The 11,943-nt window shown below is 35.3% G+C and overlaps 1 long non-coding RNA gene across 1 annotated transcript; it reads right to left on the bottom strand.

Annotated features, from left to right (window-relative positions):
* Positions 1 to 8,087: 8,087 nt before the first annotated feature.
* On the bottom strand, positions 8,088 to 11,091 carry LOC113314186. Its single transcript, XR_003342316.1, has 3 exons — positions 10,782 to 11,091; positions 9,002 to 9,086; positions 8,088 to 8,273 (listed from the first exon to the last, which is right to left on the bottom strand). It is a non-coding gene; the product is annotated as an uncharacterized LOC113314186 (long non-coding RNA).
* Positions 11,092 to 11,943: the final 852 nt, after the last annotated feature.

Genomic DNA, 11,943 nt, shown 5'->3' on the forward strand with positions numbered 1-11,943 from the left:
GTATTGATAAAAGATAGAATGAACTTTTGATAAACAAAAGTTAAAGCCTTTTATGTCATTATGTAAATTTTGATGGAAGAAAGGATGAACTTTTGTTTACAAGGATTATGTCTATTATATGTCATTGTGCAAATAGTGATGAAAAATAGAATGAATCCTTGTATATTCCGCAGTATTGGTCGATCTTCGATCCACATTTTTGTGCATATACTGTGTTGCTCCGTAAGTTCTCCTATGTCGAGCATGACCAATTGAATTGATCATTTTTGTGGTTGATTCAATTAAGAGTTTTGGATTCAAATTCATGTTTTCATGTGATTTGGTTATATCCAAATAAATCCTTCTTTTCTTGTAAAAGCAAGGTCGCCTTTGTTGTTCTTTCGGGAATGACATATTATGGGGGAGAGTTCTTAATTGAACTTGTGCTTAATTGTCAAATCTTTGTGGGGAGTGCGGCTGTGGAATATTATAGGGGTTATCTTGTATCTTTATATACTCCTTGATGAATGCATTTAGCTTTGGCTTTATGATTGCATCAAAATAAGTTGGTATGTATTCTCTTTTGGTCATTAAGTATCTCTATGAAAATTTCATGAGGATCCCACTAGTTTTCGTACCTTTGCCAATTTATATCGACAAAAAGGAGGAGAATTAATATGTAGTTTTATACTACAAATACATATGGTTTAGGGATCATTATGTAAGGGGGATTGTTTTTCATGTTGAGATGAAGTATTGAATAAGGGGGTGTGATATATATCACCATAGTATTGTTGTCAAAGTTGTGATACAATTGAACTTTGATGCTGTGTAATAATACAATGACATTGTATAACAATAATTAAGAGCATTTGTTTTCTCATTGTTATCGCTACGGATCTTCAACAACTATGATGCTGAGTTGAACACGTTTAAAATCATGGAGTACTTGGAAGTGACGAAGTTTTCGAGTCGTGTTGAAGATGCCAAGGAGATCAAGCATTTGGATGAGGAGCTACAAATTTTTATTTATTTTGTAATCCGTATGTATTGATAGTTTTGTCACTAAAATTGATAAAGGGGAAGATTGTTAGAGCACTGCTCGGTCGAACTCGCATGCGTTGCTATCTCAAGCATTTTTGTCAATGTTAGTGATCAAAACTATAAGTCTTGATTTCTAGCCTATTTATAGATGTCTCAGACTAGGACATAGATTGTGTAGTTGAGCTTAGACTTCACGACGTTCATCATTTGAAGACGAAGAACTACTAAGGGGAGCTTGTGGAACTTCATCGACAAAAGGTATGTGGATACTTAAACTCATCTATCACTTGGAAAGTTTATTTCTACTTATCTCCTATATTGAGACATAAGTCGTATTACGATATAGTTTTCTATATACACATTTGAGATTTCGAGCTGAGTTTATCTCGCTTACATATTTCACGAAATATGTGTTGGCTAGCTTTCGCTTCGACCAAGTTCATCTTATATCATGTGAATATTGTCGAGTAACATCTTACATGGTTTGTGTGATACAATCATTTGGTGTAGTCTTGGAATGTTTCGTTATGATTATCTCAATAACTTGAAAATTGCTTTGATGTTAATAGTGTGTGAAAACGAATATTGTCATCCTCTAAGAAATTTTCGATGATTGAAATAAGAGTTTAGAACACTTAACCGTTATTGGATATGTCATGTTGTGCACTATTGCACATATGTAATCCATGTCCGGGAACCATAGTATGCGCACCCATTTGCGTATTTGTTGGTTTGAGAAATCCGGGAACCTAAGTATGCATACCCGTTTGCGTACTGGCGTACAGGTTCATGTCCGAGAATTTCTGATGGGATCAAAATTTCGCGTACCCGTTTGCGAACTGGCGAAACCTAATCTTAGTCCGGGTATTTCAAATATGCGTACCTGTTTGCATACTTGAAGGTTAAAGTTCTAAAATCGGTTATGAACATGAACATAAACATTTATATAATAAGGGATGCAATCTTTGCAAACCTGTCTATAATGTTCATGATTGATTCGAGTGAATCAAACCGATTTTGCTTCAATTGTGTTCTTGTATAATTCTATGCGAATATAGCAATTGAACAACTCTTTAACTAGTTTCATTTGAGTCATTTGAACTAGTTATGGTTAAGATGAATAAGGTTGATATGAGAGTAATCATATGGCTAACCTCGGTTAACTATTTGTGAACCAACATGGTATACACGTTTGGGTACGGTTACATAAACCTAAATGAAGGTACATTTCATTTGTGTGTAACAAGCTAAGTTCGATCTAACGGTTGAAAGATATTAGCTCGGTTGAATCAGGTTTTTCATCTAACAATGTATATTGAATTCTTTGTTACCAAGGAGAACTCTAGCAACTGGGAAAACTAATCCCCACACCTCCTGTGTGTTACTAATTGCATAAAATAGAGTCGATTCTCCTTTAACCTTAGGTTTCTTCGAGACCCTGTAGGCTAACGACTTCAAAGACTTCATTGGGGTTGTGAAGCCAGACCCAACTATTTTCTTTATAGTTACGTGTTCTAATCTTGCCCGATTCTATCGTATTGAGTTCAATTGAAATAATTGACTCGAGATTAATTTCTCCGATATGCAAGATAAAAGTAATCACAAACATATTCGTCTCGTTTGTGATTCCACAGTATCTTGTTTCGCCAGTCGATTAAGATTATTGTGAGGTGACTGATAATACTAGGCTGTTCTTAAGGAATATAAGACCGGTTTATCAATTGGTTCTTGTTCACCTTGATTTATCAAAAGATGGAACAAGAACTCTTGGGTATTTCTGTGGGAGACATATTTATTCAATCTATAGACTTTTCTGTGTAAGACAGATTTGTTTATCAAGTCTTCGACTTTGGGTCGTAGCAACTCTTGGTTGTGGGTGAGATCAACTAAGGGAATCAAGTGCGTAGTATCCTGCTGGGATCAGAGACGTAAGGAACGCAACTGTACCTTGAATCAGTGTGAGATTGATTAGGGTTCAACTACAGTCCAATCCGAAGTTAATTCGTAGTAGGCTAGAGTCTGTAACGGCTTAATACAGTGTGGTGTTTAATCTGGACTAGGTCCCGGGTTTTTCTGCATTTGCGGTTTCCTCGTTAACAAAATTCTGGTTTCGGCGTTATTTCTTTTCCGCATTATATTTTGTTATATAATTGAAATATCACAGGTTATGCGTTAAGTTCAATCAATTAGAATATCCGACCTTGGGTTGTTGATTTAAATTGATTGACACTTGAACATTGGTCTTTGGTACTGTTCAAGTTACTCCTCTTATATTCAATCGGGCTCGAAGATTTCTATTTGCTGATTGCGGATTGAATTAAGAGTTAGAGATATTAAACTCTTTGATATACTATTTGAGTCTGACTCTCTAGTTGATTCTCTAGAAAGTATATTGGAGTAAGTCCTCTCATATTGCCAAACAAATTGTTGGGTGTGGTTGTTAGACCTCCGTATTTTCAGAGATGTCTATTGCCATTGATCAAAAAGTCCGTTTGGAAGTGGTAGAAGAACAACACTAGTTATCTTGTAAACAGCTGGAGCAAGCATCAAGGTGGTCGGATGAATTGCAGCGATGCAGTAATATTAATATCCGCAAAGGTCTGTAATTCTTAGTCGTGATTAGTGTGATTGTACAAGTACTTGTTAGTTTCTAGCTTTCACTAAGGTGTGGTGTTTCCTTCTGATCTATCCCTTACAAAGGCAAATCCTCTTGGGTTGGAATTCCTTACGTTATGCACTCCTACAAAGGAGAACCTACACCAGCGTTGATGCCTCCTTAATTGAGAGGTATAACCAATGTAAATCTAGTACAAGAGCTTGACATAATTTAAAAGATGTTATTGTGTACGGGTCCTCAAAAGATAAGAGCAAGAAACGTCTTCTAACAACGAAGTACATGCCTCACCATCCGTGAAGAGAAAGGCGTTCCATGTTATGGGGAATCTAGTTCAATTATGAAGTTCCTTGAAAAAACATGTTACATTATGGGCTTGGACAGACACTATTTGGTTGAGAAGTCTGCTACAAAGATTTTTTCTATAAATTAAAGTTGCTTGTTTCTTCTTGAATTAAGGTGAGATCCGTAAAAGGTTTGTACATCAAAGTTTCTGGTGTGATGAGGAGTTTCATTTTAACTATGTTATAATGTGGAATATCAAAACTTCCTTATGACTTGACATATCTTTTGATTGTTTTCATTACGATCCCGCGATTTTCGTACCTTTGTTAATTTTATTGACAAAAAGGAGGAGAATTATTTAGTAGTTTTATATTACATACATATGGTTTACGGATCATTATGTAAGGGGGAGTGAATCAATAATCTGTAGGTTTTTCCTATTATGCAAAAGATGTAAGTATTGATTAAGGGGGAGAAACATATCACCGTAGTATTACTTCAGAGTTGAGATACAATTGAACTTTAGGGAAAAGAATAATATTATGTTTTTGTATAACGATGATTGAGAACATTGTTTTCTAAATTTGTTATTGATACGGAATCGGTTCTTCAACAACAATGATGCTGACTTGAACACGTTCAGAATCATTGCAACTTGAAATTACGAAGAGTTCAAGGAGTTGAAGATGCCAAGGAAATCAAGACATGTTGGATTCAAGAAGTTGTCGAAGCTTTTTTTTTATCCATATGTATTGATAGTTTTGTCACTAAAATTGGCAAAGGGGGAGATTGTTTGAGCATTCCTCGGTCGAACTCACAAGTGTTGCTATCTCAAGATTGTTGTCAAATTTAGTTGTCAAAACTATATCTTGATTTCTAATCTACAATTAGTTAACTCTCGGACTAGGATAGAAATGTAGTTGAGAAACAGAGGATTACAACAGTCATCATTGCGCGCTACTGTTTGAAGGCGAAGATCAACTGAAGCTTTTGGAGAACTTCATCAACAAAAGGTAAGTGAAGACTGAACCACCTATATCTTAAGTTATATTCACTTTCTATCATTTGAGAGGATGTCGCATAACTAATTAGACTAGTATGCATATACAAGAATTTTGAGCCAAGTTTATCTTGATAATTCTAGAAATATAATGGCTAAGCTTAATGAATATTTGTTCATTCTCGATGAATTTTGGTTAAAGAAAATTTATTGTTCGGAATCAAAATCATGAATCAAGTTTATCATTCGAAAATAGCCTGGAACAGTGATATGTGTCATTGATGTTATTCTGGAATGTTTTGAATCAATATAGATAAATATAAAACTACTATTGATTCGGATACAATACAGTGGTATCAGTTTTAATGGGAAAGTTGTTATAAGTCTGAACCCGTATTACATGTATTCGTACAAGTAGCGGAGTAGTTATATACATATCAACTTACAGATTAGTGGTAAACATATTTTTATGTGTATCATATGAAAATATTTATGACTCGTGAACCAGATCGTTGTGCATACTTATATGTAAACCATTCTTGAACTGTGGTTACGGAACCAGGTAAACCGATATGCAAGCCGAAACAGTTATGTGTTCCTGAACTTGGCAGCCTTTCCAAATCGGTACGCAAACCGATTCAGTTCTGTGAACTCTGGAACCGGCGACAGTTTTTGAGTTTCCAAACCGGTACGCAAACCTTAAAAGTTCTCAGAACTCTGAAACTTAGGTTTGGTTGAAAGTTTGCAAACTGGTACGCAAACCTAAAAGTTATGTGAACTCCGGAACTCGGTTTTGGTTTAGAGTTTCCAAACCAGTTTGCAAACTGTGGCTGAACCGACTCACGAACTACTATGTATTTGTACTCGTACATCTACTATTCATGTCGATTATATTTTCGAGTATGTTTAAATTATTTCTTCGAGATAAATAACATTTGATTAATTCTCTATAAACACTAGACTTAACTGATCACATTTATGTGACTTAGAGTTAATGTCTTATGTGTTCATGAAAATTAAGATTTGGCTTTTAAGTTCAAACCGGTTAGTTTCGGCTAACCATGTTGAACATAGTCTTTGTACACGGTTCGGTTACGGTCTCACCTAACCAGAGTGTATATATTGTTTATTTAAATCAAATTCAAAGATTCATTTAACAATAGATATTGTTTGCTTGGTTCCAAAGCTATCTTAGCTTAAATCTAAAGCAACTTATGCTTTGAATGTATATAAAAGGGGAACTCCAAGTAACTGGGATCTTTGAATCCTGATACTACTTTTTGGTGTGTCCTAGTTGTATCTAGAATCGTCCTCTCCATAAAACCTTTTAGGGTTTAACGAGTATAAAAACTTCATTGGGATTCGTGAAGCCAGGTCCAGTTATCTTTCCTTCATAACTCGAGTATCCTGATCTTGATTGTTTATAGAGCTTCGTCCAATGATCAAGATAGATAGTGATCATCAAAGTTCTCTTCGTCTCAGACTTTTTTCATTCCACAAGTTTTATACTTGTGAGGTGAATAATAATCTAGGCTGCACTTCGGGTTGCATAAGTCCGGATTTTGAGGATAGCTAGACTTTTGTCAAATTGCTACCGTTTTCCATCACCTTGGTCATACGTTCGATTTTGATAATATGTTTCAATCGTTATCAGGAAATAAATTATATATGCTTAATTTGTGGGAGGCAGATTTGGTTTAAAGTATTTAATTGAGTTGAAGCAACTCTTAGTTGGTGTGACGTAATCTAAGGGAATCAATTGCGCGAAGTTTTGCTGGGATTCAAGAGGCGTAAGGAGCACGACTGTACCTTAATCGGTAGGATACCTTTTAGGGATTAATTAGATTCTAGTCTGAAGTTAATTGGTAGTAAGCTAGTGTCTATAGCGTCTTAATACAATTTGGGGTTCAATCTGGACTAGGTCCCGGGATTTTTCTGCATTTGCGATTTCCTCGTTAACAAAACTTATGGTGTATGTGTTATTTATTTTTCCGCATTATATTGTTTATCTTTATAATTGAAATATCACATGTTGTACATTGATCAATCTTAGTAGATACATCCGACCTACTTTTTTGGATACGACTTGATTTATTCTTGGACAATTGGTCTTTGGTACCGTCAAAGTATTCTCTTTGTGATTAGGTTCACGGACTTGTTTCTATAAACGTTCTAATCGCAAGAGAAAGAGATATAACTCTAGATATTATTCCTTGATTGAGTTCATCTCTCAGAGCTATATTGAGTTTTTCCATACATATTGCCTAAGGATAAAGTAGTGGTGTATTTTGGTACTCCCGCGTTCTCACAAAGTGTCAAGGATGAATATTTGATTACGAAGTATAACGTCTATATTTTGAACTTCGTAAATATGACATCGACATAATATATGTAACTCGTTACTTGATTGTGTATTGGATATAAGTGTGATTTCATCTTAGGAAATTATGTTTGATTACAAATGTTTAAAAAAAGTACACATACGAAACTTGTTTCATATTCGAAAGGAATTTAATAGGCGTTTTGGTCCGGTTTTTATTGAAGTTCTATTGGATGGCCAATTCGAACCTAGGCAATAACTTTAGTAGAACTGATGTTGACATATGTTGAGAGTCTTGATAGAACCGATATCTACCTAGTTCGGGATATGCGGTAGAACCGATCTTGACTTATGTTGAGAGTCTTGGTAGAACTGATATTCTTGAGAGCCTTGGTAGAACCGATCCTTACCTATATTGGGATACTTGGTAGAGCCGATACTAGATTTTGTTAGGATTCATGGTAGAACCCATCCCTACCGATATTTGGAGACTTGGTAGAACTGATCTTAAACTATGTTACAAGTCATGGTAGAACCGGTCCTAGGAGCAAAATCGATCCCTCATATTCACATATATTACTTTAAGGTTTTTGTGTAAATTTTTAACAAAAACCTTAAAATGGAAAATATCAGTAATAATAATTTTTCATATTAACTAGTCAATTTTTCACATGTGAAAGACGAACTAGGATAAAATTGAGTGTACACGATATAATATCTACCGACCGACTTGTGACACCCCAAGTACTAAACCTGCTTAGCTAATAGGATTACAAACTAATTGAAGCATAAAATCTAGATTAATGATCTTAAGCATCTCAATTACATAAGTTAACCCCAAGGGCAAACCCATACACTCTGATATTACATAAATGAAGATCTCCCGAGTGATATGAATATAATAATGTGTTGTTTTACAAATTACCAAAAGTATACATAAACAAAAGACACGCAACATCTCTAATACGATAAAAGATTTAAGCTACGAAACAGTTATCTTCGAACGCACCTTTTCTTCTGGTTACTGAAAACTGAAGTGGGAACGAGTGAGCACATCATCCCAAAGGGTGCTCAAACAAAACATATAACTCTCAAGTAATCACTAACAGGCTTCACAGTTCTTAAAGAATATAAATTAAAAGAAACAAGAAGAAACTAATCATTCAACTATTTATGCATCATGAAGCAGGTGTCACTCTAACCTCGCCAAACTCATTGGAGAAGATGACACGAGGGCAACTCTAATCAATAATAATAACATCGTCCACACATAGTGCCCAGAAAAACCATGATTCAGAATATTACCATCAAGATCAGAAAATTAGTCAAACTAGTATAATATGCACACGAGTGATTTCCCCAAAATAAAGTAGTATATATAATAACGAAACGGGGAAGAAGCCGCCCTACTAGGTAATATTATAACGGGGAAGAAGCCACCCTACTATATATTATTTATATACTATCGAAACGAGGAAGAAGCCGCCCTACTAATATATTGAAACGTGGAAGAAGCCGCCCTACTAAGTAATATTAAAACGGGGAAGAAGCCGCCATACTTAACTTAGCAAAGAGCCGTGGGGAATCACAGACACTCCTTGTAGGGAAATCATACAACGCACATTACACGCACATCAAGACACATACAAGCATTTACATAGATAGTGAAACACACAAACATGCCAGAAGTAATAAAGACTCATCATGCTCGCAGTAGAAAGAATGCTCAATGATTACAAGAAGGTTATAGAGTTCCCACCTGATTTGATGATAAGCCACGCCTACCTCGAGATCCTCAATCTACTGGTTCATCCTTTGAATCGATCGGTGTTAATAAAGAGTAACTGTTAATCACACAAGGACTGTAAAGATTAGCCAAAAGGATCATACAAGGCTCATAACACAATCTCATACAATCCTCTAGTTAAAAGTAAAGTGAATTATCTAATGGTTCTAAGCCCTATTATGGTTCTACACCTTTTCAGTATCTATCTTTAGCATATCTAAAGTTTACTAATTCAATTATATTGGTTCTATAGTTCATTAGATATGTCTTAAGAATATCTACAACTTTGTAGAAGGAACTAAAGGCTAATTCAGATCACAAAGGTCCAATACATGTTCATTATGGAAACTGGCTATAAACCCAAGTTCACTAAACATGCCCAATAAACTAAGGCCCGGTTCAAATGGATCAACTAACGGTCACTAACTAACTGTCAATCTAATAGTCAATGGGTCTCTAACAGTTAACGTCTAAGGTCAGGTCAACTGTCCAAGTCAAAGGTCAATTCAACGGTCAACTGGTCAAGTCAGATTCAAATATGAATCGGGTCAAATGGTTCAACTCGGTCATATAGACTGATTCAGGTGAGTCGACTCAGTCAGGCAAACTGAGTCAGACAAAACAAGATATAAGTCAGACATCTAACTCATCTAACAAGAGCAGAACAGAGGCAACACTTTAATGCAAAATCAAAATATAAAAGCAAACATACAATCTGAACAACATTCTAACTATACACAGTTCTTTAAGCTATATCTAACTTCCATCTTCATTTCAAACAAACTTTCAACAATAACATCATTAGCTTCAGTTCTTCCACCATATTCATACATCTCCATTTTCAGTTAAACCAAATACAACTCTTCCCAACCTTAATCCTCCATTGAGCAATCGCCTGCCGTAACTTCAAACCAAATCATGTAGCTCTGCCACGTCTCCAACAATTCATTCACATACACATCTTCTTAAGCAAAACTTCTCATTCAGTTCAACTCAAAGTTCATTTCTAAATAGCTACAACCTCTTAATCAAAACAAACTTCAATCACAAAATATCTCAACAACACCACCATCCATTCTCTGATCTGCTACCACTTCAGTTACATTACACTATCGCCATATTCACATCTATAACTTCATGCAACCACACCAACCACTTGTAACACTAATTCCATTCTTTCTGAAGTTTCCTTCATTATTACACATTGCCATTCTACATATTGATCACCAAGAGTCTCTTCATGTTCTTCACCTGCAACTCAATTATCTTCTACCAACAACTGAACAACATCAACATGACAGCAGCAACATCATTGTCAACTCAGCTTCACAATTCAGACCCACTAGATTCAGTTCACATAATAAACACCAATAGAACATTTATGCTCTACATCTGCAATTCATTTCCAATTCATTGACTTCATGTACCCTGCCAGTTCAACAACACAATCACAGCCTCAAGCCAAGACCACAACCATACTAATTCAACATTATCTCTACCAGTGATTCAATTTCCATCTCTACCAGCAACATCTGCATCTTACTAAAGATCTAAATTCTCTAACTCAGGAACCCTAATTCCAAATTGGGGAAGAACAGGGGAAAGCCCTAATTCTCTATGAAATCAAACTAAACTTCATTCAACCATTTAAACTTCAATCAAACACAAACCCATAACCTAATTCAATCAAATAACAACAATTTCATAAAGGAATTCGAATCAATTGAAACCCTAAATTAAATCTCAGATTTACCTTTTCAGTTTGATTCATCAGCAGAACTGCTTCATCTCATCAATTAATCAACAACCCAATCAATCTTCATCCATTAACGAATCAATTCACCTCTCAATTCCTTATCAAACCCTAACTCACTGACTTCTTGATTCAGCTTCCTCCTAAACTCAAACAACAATATCACTTCCATCATCACCTGATTCATGACCAGACTCTTCTTATCTCGATCTCAGAAGTATAATTCATCTCCTAAAATCAACTAGAAGAGAAACAGAGGAGAAGCAGAAGAAGAAAGAAGAAGAAAAGAAATGAGAAATAATTTTTTCGATTTGGGTTTAGAGTTTATCTGCTCGATGGGTAAAAGGGATAAGACCAAGAATGATTATTAAGGCACCAAAATATGGATAAGGGCAGCCAGTCGGTTTAGATGTAAAAAGATTATTTTTCCCCCGTACAACTCTGATGTTATCTTCTTCGTCCGGTATCCGAATGACACGTTCGAGTATCCTAATTCGTACAACTTTTCGAGACCTATTCAGTGATACCAGTTTCGTATTTAAATCGTTGTTAGATTAATTATTAAATATTTGTCTCTAATTAATCGAGTCATTAGCGGCTTAGTCGTCTCTTAATCATTGCTAGATCGACTCTTGACTGGTCTAATAGCGTTGACGAGCTTGAGGGTCCTTACACGACTAAACCGATTAAACTATTCATGTGAATTTGGGGTACTTTACACGATATATATCCTTCTTGTTTAAAAACCAACTACACATGCAAATCTTTTATACATGTCAACTGACAATATTACAGAGTTTTTTTGTGGAAATTTTAGAAAAAATTCGTAGATACTTTTTGGGTAATTTTCTTCGATCCAAATGACGAATGCCATGAGTTAGTAAATCCTAAAAACCTCGACCCATATTCTCAAAATCAATAATATAGATTTAGGGTTTGTTGAATGGGATATAAGTTTGGCTATGAGCGATCATGAAGTTTCTGGGTATAAAAATGTAGGAGACGTGAACTAGATGGAGCAAAACATATATTATGTATTCCTTCCCTTCTATGTGTAAGCATTTCGTTGCATTAAACATAATTTCTATTTCGCCACATCTGTGGTTATTTTTTTAGGGATATACCACAGAAAACATCATTATACTCCAGCTTATGCAAGGAT

This window comes from Papaver somniferum, chromosome 9, assembly GCF_003573695.1.
Source record: "Papaver somniferum cultivar HN1 chromosome 9, ASM357369v1, whole genome shotgun sequence".
NCBI classification, from domain to species: Eukaryota; Viridiplantae; Streptophyta; class Magnoliopsida; order Ranunculales; family Papaveraceae; genus Papaver; species Papaver somniferum.